The sequence below is a fragment of the Chionomys nivalis genome, chromosome 7, assembly GCF_950005125.1.
Source record: "Chionomys nivalis chromosome 7, mChiNiv1.1, whole genome shotgun sequence".
NCBI classification, from domain to species: Eukaryota; Metazoa; Chordata; class Mammalia; order Rodentia; family Cricetidae; genus Chionomys; species Chionomys nivalis.
This window is the reverse complement of record NC_080092.1, coordinates 38287264-38310782: the sequence shown is the minus strand read 5'-3', so window position 1 is coordinate 38310782 and position 23519 is coordinate 38287264.

Sequence of the window (23519 nt, the reverse complement as noted above, 5' to 3'; positions counted from 1 at the left end):
AAGAGTGAGAGTAAGTTTCCAAGATAGAAAATTAAATAATACAGCCTTCCCCCACACTAACAATAAACCAGCAGAACTTGAAATCAAAGACACGTTGCTATTTATGTTGATACTCTGAAAATGAAATAACTACATATAAATCTAGCAAAAAATACATAATATCTATAGGGGTAAAACTACAAAACTGATCAAAAATACCAAAGAATTAAATCAGTGAATGAAGGAGAAATAGTTCATCATCAGACAGCAAGATTTAACATCGTTAGTATTGTGGAAGTTTATATGAAGAGGTAAATGACTCAGAATAGCTGATTCAGTCTTGAAAGATGGTGGGAAGAATTGATAGCAGTCAATGCCTGGGATTACTGTAAAACAGCAGCCATCAAGCAGAACATTAGCTACAGAAGAGACACAGCAATGAAACAGAGGGATCAAGAATTACCACGGGGGTGTAGTGTCCTGGTATCATTTCTGCTGCTGGGACAAAATATCCTGACTGTGACGGTTATTCTTAGTTGTCAACTTAACTACTTCTGGAATTAACTAAAATCCAAATGACTGGCATATCGATGAGGGATTTTTTTTCTTTATTAAATCATTTGACATGGGGAGACAGTTTTTTCACTATTAAAATGTCCATATATTATGTATCTTCTCCATCCTTACACAGTCCAGGATTCCACTGTCTAGGGAATGGTGTCACCCACAGTAGGCTGAGTTTTCCCACATCAATTCATTCACTTAACCACTCACACATGTGCCTACAGGCCAACTGAATGCAGACAGCCCCTCACTGAGTCTCTCTGCCCACATGATTCTAGTTAGACAAAACTAACCATTAACTGATCTCTGAAAAAAAGGGCAAAGAAATACAAAGAATTAAATCTGCTCTGAGAAATACGAGTGAGTCTTTCCACCTCAGTTAAATTAGTCTAGAAACTCTCCCATGCATGCCTCTATGTTTGTTCCTTGATGATTCTAAACCCTACCAAACTGGCACTGAGATTATCCATCACAGACAATTTCTCCTTGCCCCTGCTTTTTTCTTCCATCCTGGCCCTCAGACTAATGAAAGGTGTTACTCAAAACCCGAATCAATGCTCCTCACTTGACTTGCTGTCCTCACACTAGTGGCAACAGCCTCACAAGCATGCCCAGAAGTAAGCTTTACCAGGCTTCTAGGTATCCCTCAGGCTGGCATGAGAGCGCCCAAATTATCCATCCCACCATGCATCTGTGCATTACCTCTTTAGTTTTCTTACCCTAGATTCACAAGCACTTATGCAAGCATGCAAGTTTAGCGAGAACAGGCGGTTGTCTTCTCTGTAGGCTGGCTTATCCCAAGCACCAAGCACAGTGCTCAGCATCTATGCCTGAAAGAGATTCACTGATTACACCGTTGATTCATTGAGAAGATACTGCTGAGTGAACCATCTACCATGCTAACCATTAAGGCATCCCTCGTCTCAGGAGGTCTTTTCATAAGTTCTGTATGTACTCACTAAACAAGCTTCTTATAGCCAATGGGAACAGATGAGAATTTGCACCAGATATCAATGGAAGTTCATGAATGAGATAGTCCTGGTTCTCCCAGAACTCTAGATGATAGAGAAAGGGCATTGAAGATGTCCATTATCACATCAATGGGAGTGATTGGGGTGGGGAGGGGGCAGTCATAGGTCATGTAAACAAAAGGAAAGACAAATATTAGTAATTATCATTTTGAACTATTTTTATAAATAGAAAGAAGTTGTGTATAATAATTGGTTCTATGTAATGTTTAATGCACATATATGCAGTGCTATATTCACATCACAGTAGAAGATCAATCTGTTTCTCTCCCCAAACCTCAGTTCTAACCTCAGTTCTTGCCATTAAACCTTCTAAATCCCTTCATTCGAGCTTTTGTAAATGCAGTGTGGAGCTGTTGTCTGTAGTCACAATGCTGGGCACTTACACACGACACCTTCCTGCCCCTGCTTGACTGTGACTTAGGACCCACTGATCAGCTTCCCCCGTTCATTTCATTCCGCTCTGGCCCTGGCCTCTGGACCCTCAACTTCTAGAGCCCAATGTTTTTAGATCCCACACAGGACTGAGATGAGATGGCGCTTGTCTTTCTGTATCTGGCATAGTACACCTAATTTGTGAATGAGGTCCGGTTCCACTCATCCACATAACTTGTTGCATATAGCTGGAAAATAGACCTGGGGTCTGGAGAAAACGATAGAACATTCCAGCATTCCCAAGTATTCCAGCAGAGCAAAAAAGTTCTACGTCTATGCAGTTATGTCAATCCAGCAAGCAATCATACCCAATGAGGCTTCCTTTTTTATTTTTATTTCCACCTAACTGTTGGGAGCAAGGAGGTCCTTGCCCCTACAGGCATTCAGGGAAAACAGGAATGTTAATCATACAGGGGTGTCTCTTCATTGGGGGAGTTAAAATAAAATGCCTGCCTTCCATTCAGAAAGCTGAGAATGGATGTTTTTAACTAACTCATGACTTTCTTGCTCTCTCTGGCAGCAAATCTTACCCACCTTTGGCAGACCTCACCCAAATTCCCCAGAACGATTATCCCAGACTCTCCCTCCATAGACTTTGTCTTTAGTTCCCAGAGTTAATAAAGCCCATCCTTAGGGGAGACGTCACTGTATTTTATGTACTGCCCCTATGCTATCTCGGTCAGAGACCACATTAGATCCTAGACCCATTAACTATGGAACTCACTTGCGGTCACGTGTAAAAATGTTTCTAGGTAGCCGCACCTCAAGCTTTATTGTGTACCTGGAATCAAAACGATTGTTCCCTAGAAATGGGAGGCTTTTTCCCAAATTGTACTGTGTTTTAAATATGCTGACAGTGAACCGGCTTTAGACTCCCTGAAGTCTGATCCAAGCTGATGAAGTCAGTTTGAACCGAGTTTTCACTCTCGTCTCTTGGCAGATCATTGTCTGCATAGACATATGTGGGTTCCCCCTTACCTAACACCAAAGAGCCTTTGCTCACACTGCACGCTCAGAGCTTGGCCTTATAAGCCTATGTAACTGGCTAGTTGAATGACAGCTGAGAAGCAGAATGAAGTTTTGAATGTAACCTTCAGTATATATTTGGGTTTTAAGAGACGCTAATTCTGGCAGGATTTTAATTCCTGTCAGTGGCTTCTTTACTATTCTTTCAAATGGAGCTGTGTCTTATTGAACCCTTTGGTGGAAAACACAGTACATTTCCCATGAGATGACAGAATTTCACTTCTTATATGGCTGAAGAGTATCCTACTGTGTGTATGTACCACATTTTCTTCGCCTAATCGTGGGTTGATAGACAACTTGACTGTGTCCAGGTCTTGACGAACGTGAATAGGGCTGTAATGAACATGAGAATGCAGACGACTCTTGGACACAGTGACTTCACTTCTTTTGGATATACACCCAGTAGTGATGTAACCATGACCTTGAGATAGAAATAGTATAAAGGGAATCACTTCTGCCCTTCTCTTCATCTCACAGACTGTCAGCTCCATTTCATTTGCAAGTTTAGTACTCTTAGCAAACACACAGGAATCTGAGCTTAAGCTGATCTCCAAAAGAAAAGACAAAAAGATTTGACTTTTTACCTATCAAAGACCAGGCCAAGGGACAAAGGGCTTTGCTAGGCCCAGAAATCCCCTAAGAATCTTTCCTCATTAAAAATGAGAAATCTTGTTAAATATATTTTCTGTGCTTTTGTAATGTAGCAGGATACAAGATTAACTCAAAAAAAAAAAATCAGTAGCCCTCCTGTACACAGATGATAAAAGGGCTGAGAAAGAAATCAGAGAAACATCACTCTTCACAATAGTCACAAATAGCATAAGGTATCTTGGAGTAACTCTAATCAAACAAGTGGAAGACTTGTATGACAAGAACTTAAATCTTTGAAGAAAGAAATTGAAGAATATACCAGAAAGTGGAAAGATCTCCCATGCTCTTGGGTAGGTAGAATTAAAGTAGTAAAAATGGCAATCTTACCAAAAGCAATCTACAGATTCAATGCAATGCATCATCAAAATCCCAGCAAAATCCTTCACAGACCTTGAAAGAACAGTACTCAACTTCACATGGAAAAGCAAAATACCCAGGATAGCCAAAACAATTCTGTACATAAAAGAACTTCAGAAGGCATCTCAATTTCTGACTTCAAACTCCACTACAGAGCTACAGTACTGAAAACAGCCTGGTATTGGCATAGAAACAGACAGGAGGACCAGTGGAACTGAATTGAAGATCTGGATATCAATCCACACTCCTTCAAACACCTGATTTTTGACAAAGAAGCTAAAAATATCAAATGGAAAAAAATTAGAAATCTTTAAGGCTTCATTTTCTTCAGCCTAGATTTCAGTGCAGAGCAGAGAAGAGGCTACCAGGGTCCCTGCCCCACAGGAAAGAATAGCCTGTCTTAGATAAATTTGCATATGTTCTGGCCTTTGTACATAGCTTTCTATAAAATATAAAAAAGCTGAATAAATCCATTTTCCTTTTCCATTTTCTGTTCCCTAACTTCTTTGTAATGCAGGGAAACTGAGGCAGGCAACAGGCTTATGAGCCTAAGTGCCCAGTAACAGTGCAATCAAAGGAGCAAACTGTGACCAAGGTCTAGTTCGGGACTCCCCTCTGTTCCCTATCCCTGTGATCTCTCTCAGAAGAATTCAGGAGAGACACACAGAGTTAAGTTAGGCACTCTCAAGGGAGGAGATTGGACAAGGTTAGAGGGACCACCCACCATAGACCTCAGTACTCTCACAGGGTAGAAGTGAATATTGTCAGAGAGAGACCACTGCACAGACAGGCATTTTTAGGCAGGCTTTATATTTCTTTTTTTTTTTCCTTTTTATAATGTTTGTATTGTTTTATTTATTTATTTATTTATTAAAGATTTCTGCCTCCTCCCCGCCACCACCTCCCATTTCCCTCCCCCTCCCCCAATCAAGTCCCCCTCCCTCGTCAGCCCTAAGAGCAATCAGGGTTCCCTGCCCTGTGGGAAGTCCAAGGACCACCCACCTCCATTCCGGTCTAGTAAGGTGAGCATACAAACTGCCTAGGCTCCCACCAAGCCAGTACGTGCAGTAGGATCAAAAACCCATTGCCATTGTTCTTGAGTTCTCAGTAGTCCTCATTGTCCGCTATGTTCAGCGAGTCCAGTTTTATCCCATGCTTTTTCAGACCCAGGCCAGCTGGCCTTGGTGAGTTCCTGATAGAACATCCCCATTGTCTCAGTGTGTGGGTGCACCCCTCGCGGTCCTGAGTTTCTTGCTCGTGCTCTCTCTCCTTCTGCTCCTGATTTGGACCTTGAGATTTCAGTCTGGTGCTCCAGTGTGGGTCTCTGTCTCTGTCTCCTTTCATCACCTGATGAAGGTTAATATTCAGGAGGACGCCTATATGTTTTTCTTTGGGTTCACCTTCTTATTTAGCTTCTCTAGGATCACGAATTATAGGCTCAATGCCCTTTATTTATGGCTAGAAACCAAATATGAGTGAGTACATCCCACGTTCCTCTTACTCACAGAGATCTGCCTGCCTCTGCCTCCCGAGTGCTGGGATTAAAGGCGTGCACCACCATTGCCCGGAGGCTTTATATTTCTTAAAGTCCCTAGGTGGGGGTCTCTTTCCTACCCAGGTGATTGTCAGACCCATTTGGATTAACTCTTAAGGGAGGGGACAATGGCATGTATTGTTCTTTACCAGAAACCTTGGCTAAATAGTAATCTTATGACTTTGGGGATAGTTTATTACTTTCTTCTCCCAAGGCAGAAATAGGCCTCAGGGCTCATTTTTTGAGACAGTATCAAAATCCTGTAGTTTAGCTTTTTGACTTTACAGGTTGTAGCAGATGAGAGAGGGGTCTGTTATCATGACCTGTAAACCTGACATGACTGTCTAGCTACCAAGCAACACCTGGATCATAAGTTGTATTTTACTTTTTGGCAGAGTCTCCATACAGAGTTGCCTAATCACTATATCAATTTATCTTGAAAAGTAGTCTAAACAGATGGGAGACGGGGGAGGGGAGGGAGGGAGAGAGAGGGAGGAAGGGAGAGAGGGAGGAAGGGAGAGAGGGAGGAAGGGGAGGAAGGGAGGAAGGGAGGAAGGAAGAAAGGAAGGAGGGAGGGAGGGAGGGAGGGAGGGAGGGAGGGAGGGAGGGAGGGAAGGAAGAAGGATTTATTCAAGAATGGGAAATAGGCTATAAGGAAAATCCTGGGGTAACCAAAGCCAGACTCCTGTGATCCCATCACCCTCAAAGTGGAGAACTAAGAATTACAAGTTCAAGGTCATCCTTGGTTACCTAAAAAGTCCTTCCTACAAAAAAAGTAAACAAACAACAACAACAACATAGTGCATGTGAAGCCTTGATTGCAGATTCTGCAGCATTCTGGAAAAGGCTGGAGCAGATATAAGGAAGCAGAATCCATATCTTTAAGGAGCATTCAAGATTTGATATTTCAAATCTATGTGTTCTGTCGCAATTTGCAGTCCACATGTGGTAGATTCTGCAGAGTTATTATGGGCACAATGGCAGTTGATACAGTACTCAGATGCTGACATGTGGAGGGCCATAAGATTGCCATTTCTGATCCCTAATTTGTCAAACATCCACATTCAATCTGGTCATAACATCTGTTATAATTGATCCCAAAGGAGAGGCCGTTTATGTTCCCACATGCCAGAGCAATCTGCATGTAGGATGTTTTCTCTTTTTCTTTGAAGTCCCCCACATAGCTCTATGCTTCTATTCTCGTCATGCTCCTGTCTGTGAGTCCTGATCTCTTCTCCTTCCTGTCCCTCTACACCTGCCCTTGTTACCTGAATCTCCCCATCACTTTATCATCACTACCACCATCACCATCAATATCACCAGCATCACCTTGATGATGGTCATCATCATTATCACTGTCATCATGACCAACATCATCATCATCATCACCATCACCATCATTATCACCACCATAATCATCATCATTATCATCACTGTCATCATGACCAACATCATCATCATCACCATCATTATCACCACCATAATCAACATCACCAGGGTCATCCTCATCCCTGCCATCATTACCACATCACCATGATCATCTTCACCATCCCTGCCTTCATTCTGAACACCTTTTCTCTGTTGTAGACTTTGCATGCACACCCCATGGTGTTCTATGAAGAGACCTGTAGGACCAAACACCTTTAGCAAACAAGGGAGCAGCAATGAGCCATCTTCAGTTTATATGGATGTAAGTGTGATTTTACGTGTTGTCCATGTTAGAAGGTTTTTTGAGAACATATCTTTTAAAACAGGAAAGATGCAATAATTATAAGGGGGAGCACCTAGGAAACTCTCTTATAAATGAGCAAGATTCCAGTGTGCACAAAGGAACTGAAAAGAGGACAGAGCTGTCTTCATGTTCAGAGGACCAAGGACGACTCCAGAGTTCATACTGGATTTCTCTGGCAAATGGATCCTGGTTTAGACACATGCCATGCAGGGCAGCAATTTTCAAGGATGCTCACAGACAGTCCTGTGTTTGTTGATGTTTCTAGAGATGGTCCCATTCAGATCCAGCACACATCTATTACGGGCAGGCTGTGGGCCAGGCACATCACCTATATTTCCATAAATACTTTATTTTTACAGAGACCCTGGGAGTCTCTGTTTGGACAGACAATCTTCTAGTTCCCCTCTTTCTTTACCTGGTATGCATCTTGTGTGCATGCATGTGTTTGTGTGATGTTTACAGTTGATATGTGTCATGAACATATACATGTGTGAGGATGTTTATGCCCATGTATGCACCTGAAGACTAGAGGAAGACATCCGGTGTCCCACTTTGTCCCTCTCTGCCTTATTCACTGAAGATAGGTTCTCTCACTGAACCTGGAGCTAGGATGACAGTCAGAGAGCAGAGCAACCCTCCTGTCTCATCCCTATACAGTTTGGGGATTACTGACACCCACAGTCATGTGCCATTTTTTTATTTGAGTGCTCGGATTTGAACCCAGGCCCTCATGATTGTATGGCATGTACTCTTTCCTACTGCCTTAATTAGGGTTTCTATTGCTGTGAAGAAGAAACTATGACCACAGCCAGTCTTATAAAGAAAAACATTTAATTGGGGTTAATTTACAGTCCATAGGTTTAGCCCATTATCATCATGGTAGAAAGCATGGTGGCATGCAAGCAGACATGTTGCTGGAGAGGCAGCTGAGAGTTCTACATCTGGGTCTATAGGCAGCAGGAAGTGAACATCACACTACACCAGGCTTGATCATCTGAGACCTCGAAGACCACCCCCACAGTGATGACCCTCCTCCAACAAGGCCGTACCTCCTAATACTGCTACTCCCTGTGGGCCAAGCATTCAAACAAGAGTGTCTGGGGGCCATTCCCATTCAAACCACCTCAACAACTGAGCCACATGCCCAGGCCCCAGCTTCTCCTTCCAAGCATCTCTAGTGCTTCTCAGGGACCAAGCCTGAGTCTCTCACACCAAGCTGTGCAGGTGTCGCCCTTGCACTCAGGTCCCAGTAGTAGGACAAGCTTGGAATCTCATTCCATAGGCAGGAGGTGCCGCAGCAAGTGAGGGGACACGCCCCATCCATCCTGGATTGTCTTTTTCTGTTCCCTTTTCCTCCTTGCCCTAAATTTTAAATCCTTTGCTTACACTATCCTACAGCCTCCAAAAGGGCTCTTTTATTTTTATGTTTGTACTTTTTTTTCTTTTTCCCTATTTTTTATCAAAAATTTACTTTTCATTTTACATACCAACTCCAGTTTCCCTTCCTTCCCGTTCTTCCACACTCTTCCCCGCTCCCTATTCCCCATCCATTCCTCAGAGGGGTCAAGGTCTTGGGTAGTCAACAAGGTCTGGCATACCAACAAAAACCCCAAGAGCTGGGGTGGGGAAATGGTTCCGTTGGTAGCTTGCTTGCTGTACGGAAGTATGAGGACCTGAGTTTGATTCATAGAATCTATGTGAACCCATGTAAAAAAAAAAAAAAAAAAAAAAAAAAAAAAAAAAACTAGAAAGCAGGAATGGTGTGTGGTGAGTGTTTATTACCCCAGTGCTGGGAAGGCTAATATGGGGGAAGTCCTGGGGCTAGCTAGCCAATCACTCAATCATACTTAATCTAAAATAATGCAGCACTGAGAAACAGCACCCAGAGTTTCCTCTGTCCTTCACAAACTTGTACACAGGCATATGAATGTGTGTGTGTGTGTGCGTGTGCACACACCAACACACACACACATTCTCCCACATATATGAACAAGCCTTCTCCCAATTGAAACCCCCAGTAGGCAGCATTGTATGTCTTCCTAGAGCCTCATGAATCTTACTTGCTCCAGAAGTCAAGTTGATGGTAGAGTCCACATCTTCTGCCCTCCTGGACATTCTGTATTTATTCTTTGACATAAACACAAGACAAAACATTGACATAAACGTTGCTGCTGAACGTTCCTTGGTCTTCTAGTTAGATTTATGTCAACCTGAAAATACACAGCCCTGAGTCACCTGGGGAGGAAGTCTGCATTGAAGGACTGCTTAGATCAAATTGGCCTATGGTTATGTCCTATGGGATTCTTTTGATTATTCGTTGATGTAAAAAACCCAGCCCATTGTGAGTGGCACCATTCCCCAGATAATAAGACGCTAGGCTGTGTAAAAAAGCTAGCCAAGCATGAACCTGTGAACAAGCCAGCAAGCATCCTCCATGGCTCCTGCTGTAATTCTTAGCCGTGAAGTGTGTTCCTGGGTCAGAGGTGGCACTGTGCAGATCAGCAAGCAGGCCTGATTCCTGCCTGACTTCCCTCGCTGACGATCTGGGGCCTGGAAATGCAAGCTGAATAGATCCTTTCCTTCCCTAAACTGCTTTCGGTAAGAGGGCTTTATCACAGCAACAGAGAGGAAATGAGAACAATTTGTGGGTCACACAGATTCGGCCCTGGTTTGTTCACCTTCCGTAGTGAAGTTAGATTGACCAGATATTTATCTCACTTTCTCTCGAAAGATGAATTTACTATACCCTCTCACTTTACTCCAGTACACAGATCTGTTAGCATGCACGATATGAACTCATAAACCCGGAGGCACCATAATCACACTGAAATTTTTGTTGTCCTGGAGACTTGATGGCCTCTGTCCATAGACTGAAGTGAATGCCGAGCAAGCCATGGAGACCTCCTACACTGCATCGTTCTTCGTTCTCGCTGAAGGTGCAGCCGTCACATGTGCATGAGACCTCTGGTGCAATGGTGTTACCCTAGTTATGAGCTCTGCTACATGACTATATAAAATAATTATGAAATAAAAGAAAGTAGAGCAGAGGGATGTAGACGTGGATCAGTGGTTGAAAGCATGGGCTGTTCTTCCAAAGGATGTAAGTTCAAGCCCCCCAAATGGGTTTCTCGGATTTAGAGTATGGGGAATTGACCATACATATTACATATCACAATTACATAAGTGATGGTGGAGATCATAGCGATAGATACATCACATACATCCAGAGATCTGCTTTGGAGCTTCTGCCCCCATAGTGAGAGGCTCTGGGACCCCAGGGACTCATTTCTGCCCTGCAGCTGCAGCTGGAGGCAATATAAAAGGAAAGATTGCCCTTGTTTTCCTAATCTTCTCCTTCCCTAACAACTCCCCTCCCAGCTCCTCCTCTACCCTCCCTTCTTCTCTTTTTCTCCTCTGCTCTCCTCCCTTCTTCCCCACCCCTTGTCTTTCCCTCCGTCTCATCTTTTTTTATCTGACTCCCATTCCCTTCCCCCTCCATACTCCCACTTCCCTTCTCCCCACTTCTTCTCCTCCTTCCCCCCCCATCTCTTTCATTTTCTTCTTTCCTCCCTCTTCTCTCTCCCTCTTCCATTACTCCCTTCTCACCCTTTCTCATCTCCTCTCACCCCCTTTTCTCTCTGTGCCAGTCTCCCTGTGTATTCCAGGCCAGCCCCAAGGTCACAACCTTCTTGCTGAGATTTATTTGCCTGCACTGCACTATCTGATTAGTCCCTCTTAAATTTCTTTTTCCACATCAATGATTTCCCAAGCTGGCTTCATGTTAAAAATGGCCAGAGTGCTTTAATTTGTAACATTAAATGAATAAAGATAAAACTGAAGACCACACACTCAGGTCCTTTGTCCAGAGATTTTGACTTTCATTTTATTTTCTTCAGAAGGCACTAAGATTCAAGTTTGTGGGACACTGTTAACTTATCCCAGCTCCACAGACCATGTTTCTATGGGTGCCGATTTGGGAGCCACTGAAGAATACGAAGAAAATGAAAACAAGTACCCAAGTAAGTTGTGCAGAACTCTCTGATGTAATTCATGACCCAAATCTCAGTGTCTTTGACATGTCATCCTACATTGTCAAGGGAGCCTTGAAAACAATAGGATGACAGAAGACCACTCTCCTGTGGCTACACTCCATCTGAGCAGCCCCTCTCTCCTATGATGAATAGCTTCAATTTCCCAAAGTCAGCACTGTGAATACCACTACACCATTGCTGCACAACCTACTTTAACTACTACCAAGGCTGTCCTAAGCAGACTCTGAGCCCTTCCCCAAGAGAAACTGGTTTTCTTGCCTCCTCCTATAGGGACTTCTCTTAGGCTTATTCTGAAATAAACTTGTCTCTGCCATGCAGGCTTCCACATTTTTTTTTCTTCTTTCACAGGCTCCAGTCTGAATTTTGCTGACAATTTACCTGTATTAGCTACTTTTCTCGCTACTGTAATAAGAAATCCGACAACAGCAACTCATCGGAGGTTTACTGTGGCTTACGTTTGGAGAGCACAGTCTGTGATGGCAGGGATGTCAAGGTATCAGGAGCACGAAGGGGCTGGCCATATCACATCCACAGTCAGGACGCAGAGAGAGAGGAACGCTGCTGTGGCTCAGTTCACCCTCTCCTTTGTCTGCTGTCAGGGACCCCATCTCAGGGGATGTATTGCCTGTATGTAAGATGAGATCTAGACAATTCCTAACAGATGCGAACAGAGGCTAGCCTAGCCTAAATAGTCCTTCATAGGCAAGCAATCAGCTTTGTTTCTATGGCAATATTAAAACTCATCAAATTAACATTCAAAATTAACCATCACAACATCTATGACTGCCTTTCTCTAAAACCACCTTCCATTCTATAATGTTCATGATTGCTTCCCCTGAACAGCGAGCACTTTCTTCATAGTGCCCTGTGTTCTCCGGTGCATGACTGGAGACACACACTCTCAGCTAGGAAACACAGGGCTCTGTAATCCCTGAAACCATTCGTCTGACCAGTGCTTAGAGCTTGGTACATACCCCATGGCTTCAAATGTGCGGTTCTCACCCTCAGGATCTCACACACAAAATAACACGTGCATTGCCCATGCCTACACAGTGAAATGAGGCATTGAGAAATTCTTTCAATTAGTGTCTAATTAGCTCTGAGCTGCTGGCAGATAAAACGGTGTAGATTTTATTGAAATAGGTATCATAGTTTACAATGTTAACTCTATAGAAGCTGGCAGTTCCATAGGGGAGTTGGCTACGGAATTCATCTCTGACTGAATCCAAATCTATTCTTAGCCTCACCCCAGATCCCAGCACCTCCTTCTGGATGAAGAACTGCCTTTGTAGACTGGGTGCTGAAGTTTTATAGTGTAGACGGCTAAGATGAATAATCAAGGAAAGAAGGAGAGAAAAACTACTTTTGGCTCTTCGGACGGCTTCATTGAACTTCCTGGGAACAGGGAGTAAACCATGCGACCTGTGAATCTGTAAAGACTTCACTGTCTCCTACCAAATGTATCTGTTGATGCCCTAACACACAAAGCCATAGTGTCTGGGAATGGGGCCTTTGAAGTTAATTATGTTTAAACAATGCCTTCATGATGGGGTTGGTATGTTTGCAAGAAGAGACTCTAGGGTGTTGCCTTGCTCTCTTTCTCTTTCAGACCTGTCAGGGCAAAGAGAGAAAGAGAGAAACAGTCATCTTCAAGCCAAGGAAAGTGCCCTTATCAGAGCCCAACCATGCTGCCAACACCCGAACCTGACTTCCTTTCCTGAGGGAGTTAGGAATTAGAACACGGTGGTTGAAAGGCCTACTGTCTATGGCATTTTGATGAAGCAAAGAATTAAAGGAAGAACGGGAAAGATCAGAAAAGAAGGTGAGGATTATACTATAAGCTAAGAAAGTCTACATTTAGTGGACTGCACTCTGTCATTCACATGCACTATAGGAACAGAGCCCAGAGAAACCGCTAAGAAAACAACCAAATAAATATCATAATAAGTCACAGAAATAGATACGCAACTTTGTAGGCTCTTGCCTATCAAGTGCACATTGTCAAGTCCCATTCCAGCACCAAATACACACACACACACACACACACACACACACACACACCCACCCTAGAGATTATCAATATAAAATCATAAAAGATGTTCAGGATTTGGCAAAGAAAATAAAAACAATCTAATCAGAGGAAAAAAACAATAAAATTAAATGCATCACATCAAAAATATGTTAAATGAAAATAAACTGAATATGCTAACATTAAGAAAATATTTTATGGAGATCACAAAGTAGCCTTCTGTAAGCCATGAATCTTGAGCTCTTATCTGAAAGAAAGTCATTGTTGATATGATCTGAACAGACAGCCAGAGGTAGGAAAATACATCATTCCAGCAGTGCTGAATTGCAAGGAGGAGTCTCTATTAATATCAGATAAAGCATGCTTTCATGACAGAGTTACCCAACGAAGACGGGGACAACACGTGCTGATTACAGCATTAATCCACCCAGGCACCAAAAGAGACAACACACATTGATAAAAGCATTAATCCACCCGGATGCATTGCAGATGTATCCAAACCATAAAGTTGCCAAACGCCTGGGACGAAAATGGAAAGGAAAGGAGAAATAGATAAATCTACAATTACGCTGAAAACTTTTATGGTCTTTCTCAACAGCTGATAGAACAACAAGACAGAAAGTCAATAAGGATACAGAAGTGCCCAACAGCAGCATCCATCAGTAGGATCTAGTCAATATCTGCCAAACGCTCCATCCAACAGCAGCAGAGTTCACATTCTGTCCAAGACCCCCAAAACATGAACAAAAGAGGCCAAGTCCTGGGCCATAAAACAAGCCTTGGCAAGTTCAGACATACTGAAATAACTACAATCCACTCCAATTTGAACTTATCAACAGAGGCAGCTACGCCAACTTAAGCAGCATACGAAGAGAACCCAGGAGCCCAAACAATTGCCTTAAGAAAATTTTTAAAAAACCATTGAATAAGATGAAATGAAATGGTATCAAAGTTTGTGGGTTATATCTGAAAATATAGCCAACAGGGATATATATAAAATCAGGCATGGATTGATTTCTTTTGTTATTTATTTATTTGTATGTGCATGTGCATTTGTATGTGTGTATGTGCAGTTGCTGAAGAGACCAGAAGAAGGGCACCATATACCCTGGAGCTAGAGTCACAGGTGGTTGGGAGCCACCTGTTGTGTGTGCTTGGAACTGCACCCAGATCCTGCAAAAGGTCAGGATCACTATTAACTACTAAGTCATTCTTCCAGCCACTTACATGTACATATGTGAGAGAAAAGCTCAATCGGCAATCTAAGCACGGCTTAGGAACTTACCAAAAGTAGAAAAAAAAACAATGCCAATAGGAGCAGAGTTATGGAAACTGGAAAGCACAGACAACAACGAAATTGAAACCATACAAAGTATCTACTCCTTAGTGACCATTAGATAATAACACAAGCGCCAGGTGGTGGTGGCGGCACATGCCTTTTTAATCCCAGCACTCTGGAGGCAGAGGCAGGCAGATCTCTGTGAGTTTGAGGCCAGCCTGGTCTACAAGAGCTAGTTCTAGGACAGCTAGAACTGTTACAAAGAGAAACCCTGTCTCACAAAAAAAAAAAAAAAACAAAAAAACAAAACCCACAAGCATCATTTTCTGCCCAGTGGTTGCTTTCTGCATACTTCTGATATTCTGATATCAACTTCCACTAGAAGCATTTTTTGAGAGTATAACTACATAGGTATGTTTATAAAAATAGATTATACTTCACATGTTATGGGTATAAATACTAAGTTCTAATATTCTAAATTATTTTCTGGTAACGAATTATAAGCATAAAAGTTTTAAAGTAAGTAAGAAGGGATTGGATTTAACAACAATACTAGGGTCTCATCCTTCTCCATCCATTCTCCGTTCTTCAGGTGTTTTACCCCAGAGACCAGCGGCTGAATGCTGTCACCTGCTTAAAGCCACCCATTTTTAGTGTCTAGAAGATGCCTGGTAGTTTTTAGAAAGTCTCCCTAAGTCACATTAATGAGAAAAAAAATTCCCCTTCTCTAAATTCAGTAGTGCATGAATTATCATAATAATTAGTTAGATATGTGCTTTAGTGCCCAACATAGATGTGACTTTCCAGTGTACATAGGAACTCCTTGATATCAGAATACTCCATAAAGAAATGTCGAAAGAAAAATATCAAGCATTTTGACAAAAAAATAGAATATTAAAATCTAGAGCTTGAAGAGGACTGGGGGTACAACTCCATGATAGAGCACTTGCCTGCCATGTGTGAGTCCCTGGGTTCAATCCCCAGCCAAAGGGGACAATTGAGAGCTGGAGGGAATAAGAACTTCAAGCATTAAAGTAAGTGTTGGGGCCAGAAGGTCATAGCTCCAGTTCAGCCTGGACATATCCCGAACTTCTTTTGAGCGGTAGTCTAGGCGGTGTTTGACATCACAGCCTGTAGCCTAGTGTGTACCTCCCCTCCCGGCTTTGGTTGTATCCTTCACAAGTCTGACTACTCTGGGATGCTTCGATGAATGCTGTCATGCTGTCTTCCTTTAAGCTGACACTGTGCCTCCGTGGGAACATTTCTATTCCTTCTATCAGCATAGCAAAGAGAAGCCACCTAAGACCCAGAAGAGTAACTTTTGGTCACACATGGTGTTTTATTGGGTCTGTCATATTGAGGAATCAGGTGGCTTCTCTGAAATACAGTCCCTTCAACTCCAGGATGGTTATGGTAATTGGCTCTCAGCATATCTCATAGACCAATGAGAACATAGCACATTTTTTTTTTAAAAAATGTGTGGCAGTTAGAAGAGTCATCAGGTGACCTCCTGCTCCTCTTCCTACTCTGAAATGTCTCCTTCCTATGATTCTAGGAAAACCATGGTTAATTACAGCTTCTTGTCAAAGCCACCAGCCCCACAGCTATTGTTATAAATGGAGCTATTTAGAGCGGTGAGAATGGAGCATTAAGAGATCCTTGACCAGCTTTCTGGTAGAATTATAATTATTATAATTATAATACATAATGCAGCCTATGTTATCTGATGGCATCCCAGGAAACTATGACAGAGTTTGAGGGGGGCGGCCGGCCGGTGGTATTCACTAGAAATTGGATCGGATATGGGTGTTGTCATCAGGATTGAAAACTGTCAGAAGACATAACAGCGAAACTGACAAAAGGCAGCAGCGAGTGGCATTGGGAACCGCAGGAGGCTGGGGTGCCCACCAGGGCTCTCTCAGACCAGAGGTTAGGCCAATCTCATTAGCGCCTTCATTAACTACTCCTAAGAGGGCAATGGGGCTGCGTGAGGGGTTTGGAGGGGATGCTTAGCTCTGATGGCTGCCAGCAGAGAGAAACAAAGCCACACAGGGGACCAGATGTGCCAGACTGGAAGGATCAGCAGATCTCACGGCCAGATTCTTCAGGAGAAGCAAGAGTTTGGGCTTGTACCCTAACACGTGCGCTCTCAATTTCTATTCATTCCTATTTTCTATTCTCTCTCCTTTCTCTCTTCTCTCTCTCTCTCTCTCTCTCTCTCTCTCTCTCTCTCTCTCTCTCTCTCTCTCTTTCTCTCTCTCTCTGAGGTTTACTGTGAGCCCCTCATAGAGACTTACACTTCCATCTTCTGAAATTCCACGCTTTCCTCCCTCTCATCTTTTGTCGCTCATCAGAGCTTCTGAAATGAAGCAAAGTTTTTGCCCTCCCTAGACTGTAAATCCCCTAAGGGAGACGGAGCCATCTAATCCCTCATAGGCTGCATAATATTTAAGATGACAGCCATTCACCCTTCTCTAGCCTTGGATTTCATTATACTCCACCACCACCCCCTTTACCTGCTTTAAATGATATTGTTAGAGATCCTTCCATCTGGGAACATCTGGCTCAGCCTCCTTTTGATCCCCTTCTTGCAGTCTCATCTCCATCCCCTCGATGTGCCTGACCCCACCTTTTATCTGCTGTCACACCAAGGTGAACTTAATTTATGCTTGCTCACACACACACCATTTCTCATTAAAATGCCCAGAAATTCTTCCTGGCTGTTGGCCTAGGAATAAACAAATCTTGTTTTTGACACCAAACTACCTGGTCCGCACTCTGTATTTTCTTCTTGTCTCCCTGTTCATGCTTACACAGTGGTTCCTTCTGACTCTCTGTTCAGGCTTCTGCGTGTGGATATACCTCTTTTTTAGTTAAACCCTTTCCTCTCTAGTCCTTTTTGTATCCTTCTGTTCCTTGGAATGTTCACCTCTCTAATTTCTTTTCTTTGATTTTTGCTTTATACTAAGGTAATACCACTGCCTTGACATTTATCCCAACACCTCATTATCTTTTCTGCTCCACCCACCTGTAACCAACCCAAGGCTGAATGCTAGCCTGTGGGGTTGAAGGCATGGAAAGCTTTCAGATCTGCTTCTCTCTGCCTCTGCTTTTGTCACCACTACTATCTCAGCGGCTCTACATGACGGATCCTCAATCAGTCTCTTTTCTGACTTCTTTTTTGGATAAATAGTGAAACCCAGAGGTTCCTTTTCCATGCCTCAAAACGGTGTCTTGTATATACATATTAGAGTAGTACTCAGCAGTAAAAAACAATGACTTCTTGAATTTTGCATGCAAATGGACGGAAATAGAAAACACTATCCTGAGTGAGGTGAGCCAGATCCAAAAAGAGGAACATGGGATGTACTCACTCATAATTGGTTCCTAGCCATAAATACAGGACATTGAGCCTATAACTCGTGATCCTAGAGAAGTTAAATAAGAAAGTAAATCCAAAGAAAAACATATAGTCATTCTCCTGGATATTAACCTTCATCAGGCGATGAAAGGAGACAGAGACAGAGTCCAACATTGGAGCACCAGACTGAAACCCCAAGGTCCAAATCAGGAGCAGAAGGAGAGAGAGCATGAGCAAGGAACTCAGGACCATGAGGGGTGCACCCACACACTGAGACAATAGGGATGTTCTATCAGGAACTCACCAAGGCCAGCTGGTCTGGGTCTGAAAAAGCATGGGATAAAACCGGACTCACTGAACATAGCGGACAATGAGGACTACTGAGAAGTCAAGACAATGGCACTGGGTTTTAATCCTACTGCACGTACTGGCTTTGTGGGAGCCTAGGCTGTTTGGATGTTCACCTTACTAGACCTGGAAGGAAGTGGGAGATCCTTGGACTTCCCACAGGGCAGGGAACCCTGACACTGCTCTTCAGGCTGATGGGCTGATGGGCTGATGAGAGAGGGGGAGTTGATTGGGGAAGGGGGAGGGAAATGAGAGGCGGTGGCGGGGAGGAGACAGAAATCTTTATTAAATAAATAAATAAGTAAATAAATAAATAAACTGTGTCTTGTTAGTAAAGATAAAAAATCAGCTTTACCAGGCCCTAAAGCTTGTCTAAAACCCAAGGTTAGCCCCTGTGGTTTTGTTTTACACCATGTCTATATTAGTGGCATGCCAGTTCTTGGGTCACATAGACTTCAGGAGAGGCAGCTAAGGTAAGAGAGGCTTACTTTAGTGGCAGTGAGTAGGGAGAGTTAAGCATGGAGGAGAGACATGGAGGCAGGATCTTGAGGCTGCTTTCTCAGTGTATGGGTAGGTCAGCAAGCTGAGATGAATCCAGATGCTCAGCTGGCTTTTCCTTTTCCCTCCTTATCTAGTCCATACTCCAGACCCCACAATAGCGCCACTCCCATTTAAGACTGAGCCTATTCCCTCAAATGAACCCTGTCTGGACACAGACTCATAGCCATTTTTCTATTGGCCAGACGGTTTCTTCACATTCTACTACTGTGTTCTGTGATGTCCTCAAATAGGTCATGTTTCCTTTATCCTTCTTTCTTAGGACATTTGCCCAGCCCATGTGTTCTTTCTGGAGTATCCTTAACCCAAATACCTGACTAATCCAGACATAGGTTTAGAGTCACATTTCAAACCTAAGTTCTTATGATCATCTCTCAATGGTCTAGAGCAGTGGTTCTCAATCTGTGGGTCTTGACCCTTTTGGGTGGGTCACGTTACTATGGCTAACAGTAGCAAAATTAGAGGTATGAAGCCACAATGATATGATTTTATAGTTGGGGGTCCCCACAACAGAAGGAATTATATTAAAGGGTTGTAGCATTCGGAGGTAGAGAAGCACTACAGACTCCACTGTGCCTTCCTGGAGTGAAAAGACACGACTTGATTGATCCCTGTGTACACAGTGAGCTTCACAAAGCCAGCCACACATAAATGTGTTAGTGATGTTAGTTTCCTTATAATTTTGTGTGACAAACTGCTACCCCGTTTCTTGGCTATGGGCCAGAGCTCTCTTCCTTAAACTATAATTTCCTGTGCCCCCATGTGATTCATGGAGAAAAGAAAAGCACCACCGAATACATCCTTACGGACTGACACCTTTGTATAGAGGCCTGCCACAGCCTGTCATCCCTGGTATCACACTCTTGTTCCTAGCTCTGTTTCATCTGTCAGAGCGAATTTCTACCCTGATTTAAGGCACCATCTTCTAAGGTTATCTAGGGCTGAACAAATCCAGAACCAGAGTCCAACATGGCAGTTCACACTTGTGATCTAAACACTCAAGAGGGGGAGGCAGAAGGATTGCTGTGAATTTGGGTGTGAAGTTGGAGGGCTTCCTAGGCTATAGTGTGAAATTATGTCTCTAAAGCAAAAATAAATAAATAGGAAAAACAGGAACATCTGATATGAAGAAATATTCAATAAGCACCACACAGCAGAATCATTATGGGACCATGGTCTCCCATATCAGAGCCATTTATTCTCTGAGGAAAGAATCAAGTTCAATGCTGGTTACAAGATGTAAAACAAGCCAATGAGAATGTGTAAAACATCTTGAGATTTACAAGAAGTTGTACATCTGTCTCTAGATGATATGAGCCCAGAAGTTTATAGGGAAAGAATTTGTGCAGAAGAGGAAACCAAATATAAAGAAAAAAAAAAAAAAAACCCACCTGACTCCTACTGACATTGTTGTGTCCTTAAGACAATTTCTCTCAAAGCCAAGTTCTCCAGGACTAATCGGCCACATAAGGCCATGAAATTCCTCTTTAAATATAAGCTACTTAGAATGAGGGTTTCTGTCATTTGCAATCAAAATAATCCTAAGAGGTATATGATTTCCCAAAGCAGATGAAATTTAAGTAGATTTTTAAAGACAGGTCTGCAGAGGGAGAAGCTATTCCAAGCATGGAGAATAACAGACCCAATGCATCAAGGTTGGACCAGCATTGTGTTTGGGGAGCAGAGAGAGGGACGCTTGTCAGTGTGAAAGAGAAGAGTGTTCAGCTTCTACTCTCTACTTTCTGAAGGCTAACATCCCATACTCATGTCTGCAGACTTTCCATGACCACTCAGCAAGAGTTAAAGGACTCTCCCATGGAATTGAAATAAAGCAAACAGGAAATGCTTTCTCAGACAGTGGAAAAGTTCTGACAGAAGCAAAGAAAACAGAGCCAAAATGCTGACTTCCCACACTTCATTCAAAGAATGAAGGGACAGGGCTGGCATTAAAGACTGTCCTCTGGCTGACGTACAAATATTAGTGTCATAAAACACACACATTAAAAGTCTTCTGTAGGCAGATAAAATGTCACGAGTCATTCAGTTTTTACTCCATGAGGGATACGGATCCCCAGCATGGAGAATGGTGATGAGTGCTGGTGCCAGCCAGCTCCCTCCTGTGACCAGGATGAATGACAGCTATGATCCTGAGTCTGCAGGGAGACAGCCTGCTTCATGAATGCCAGAGCTCGAGCTGGGGCTCTTCCCTGCACAGACGCTGCTCCTCCTTCCATGGTACTATTCTTTCTCCTGCTTAGGCTCACTCCTTGTACCTGCCTTCAAGTTCTGTGAGGAATGCCACTCTCTCCAGAAAGCCTCCCCTGAGAAGGTCAAGTCTTGCTACAACCTCTCCTAGCAGATTGTAGCCTCGTTCTTTGAAGAATCCTAGTTGCAGCCCTATTATTCGTGGCTACATTTTGACTTTAGTGGACACAAAGATTGATACACAGTGACTTTCCTCCCTGCATCTTCAGCTCTGTGATGACAGAAACTGATTTCACTCTCTTGCTCCTTTATGCATCTCTCTCATGCAAGCAGGCAGAAGAGTTAAGTGCAAACAGATCCTCCTGTTTGCTAAGGCAACTGGTTAAGCCGGATTAACTCCCTTGCAAGCTGCCTGTTTGTACCTCTCTGTCTCCTTTCTGTCTTCTCATACATCTCTTCATCTTGTATTTTTTCCTAGCTTTGGAAAATTACCGACAATGCAAACATAATTGTAGAGAAATTAGGACGATGCTTCTTTTCTGAAGGGTACAGAGATGATGGATTTTTTTAAAAAGATAAACAAGCAAAGTAATTTCAAAGAATGATTCATGCTGTGCAGAAAACTGGGTTATTGGGATGGACACAAGGAGGTAACTTCATCACCGCACAAGCACAAGGACCAGACTTCAGTATACAGAACCCACAGGGATAAGACTGTGAGGTACAGGCTTGTAATCCCAGTGCTTGAAAGCTGGGAAGGGGGAGACAAGTGGAATTCCGAGGGTTCTCCAGCTAAGTCAGTCTAGTATTGTGATCTCTGTGAATAGTGAGAGGTCATGTCTCAAAGCAAGGTGAAGAGCTTCAAAGTCTCTTGTTCCCTGCAGATTGATGAGTTGTGGGTCTCTGTTTACTACCGTCTACTTCAACAAGAAGCTTCCATAAAGGGTCTTGCTATGAACAATATGACATTTCAGTAAGTTATTAGGAGTAATTTTAGTCCTATGTCTATGCAGCAGAATAACAGTAGGGTCTCCCCCGTCTAACCATGGGGTCTTGGACTTTTAGATAGTGTCACAGCTGGGTTCCAGCTCATGGAGCAGGCTGTAAGTAGAATCAGACAGTGGTTGGTTACTCCAGCAACATCCATGCCTTTATTTCACTGGTGAGAATCTTACCAGGGAGGTCGTCATTGTCACTAGCAGTGTTCATAGTTCAGTGAGACTAAAGATAACTTTTCCCCTCCAGCAGTATGCATAATACTTGCCAGTACCATAAAAATTGGCCAGCAGGGTTGAAACTTCCAGTGAACAACAAATTAGATTTCTCTGTGTCATGTGGTGTCTTTAGCAGTAGGGTCTTACAATCAGGTTCTGGTTGTAAGCGCATTGGCAATAATAGTCTGTACTGTTTAGAGGGTCTATGGGACCCCATCGACCAACAACTCAAAAAGATATAGACCACTGCTGTTACTGGGACTTTTAATGATAGAATATGGTGTCTGTCTGGAGGATTTATTATCACTCCACTATAGGGTAACTCCATTTAAACTCTTTTTATACATGTGTATGTATATATTTTAGAAAGCGTCTACTGTGGTTTTCTATATGGCTTTTTCCATCCCCTTTCATCTTTCCTGTCCCACCCTCCCCCTTCTTCCTTTATAACACTGTATTCTATTTCCCCTCCTAACAGATCTCCCCTCTCCATGGCATGGCCCACCTTAGATAGAATGTCTTTTCTTTATTCCTTGACAGTTTTATACCTGTAAATAATGTATCTCGATCACATGTTTCTCAGCTCCCCCTCTACTCTTTCCAGGCACCCCCCAACACATTCTACACCCCTTTCACACTCCCTCCTTTTTCTTCATGCAATCTACAGGATCCAATTGATGCTAATTGATGTTGACTGATGCTGTTGACTTTATCTTCTATAGACAAGCACAGCTTCAGTGAGCTCATGAGCACCACATCCACACCACATCCAGAAGACGGCAGCTCACAGAAGCCCTCCCCATTCTGCGACCCTTGCATTCTTTCTTCCCTTTCTTCCATGTTGTTCCCTGAGCCTTTGGGAGTGAGTTGATAAAGACATCCCATTTAGAACTGATCTTTCAGTATTCGCTTATTCTCAGCACTTTGGCCAGTTATGAGTTTTGTATTATTAACTGGTGAACACTGCAGAGAGAAGCTTCTCTGATTACAATTAAAGGCAAAACTAATGCATGGGCACAATCACAATTATATAGAAGACAGCGTGACCTCATGGCCATTCAGTAAGACTACAGTAGTAGGTTCCTGGCTAAGGTATGGTCTATTTTGAATTATCTTTTTAAATCATGAAATTACGTTTTTTTCACTATCTTTCTCTGTTTCTTTGTC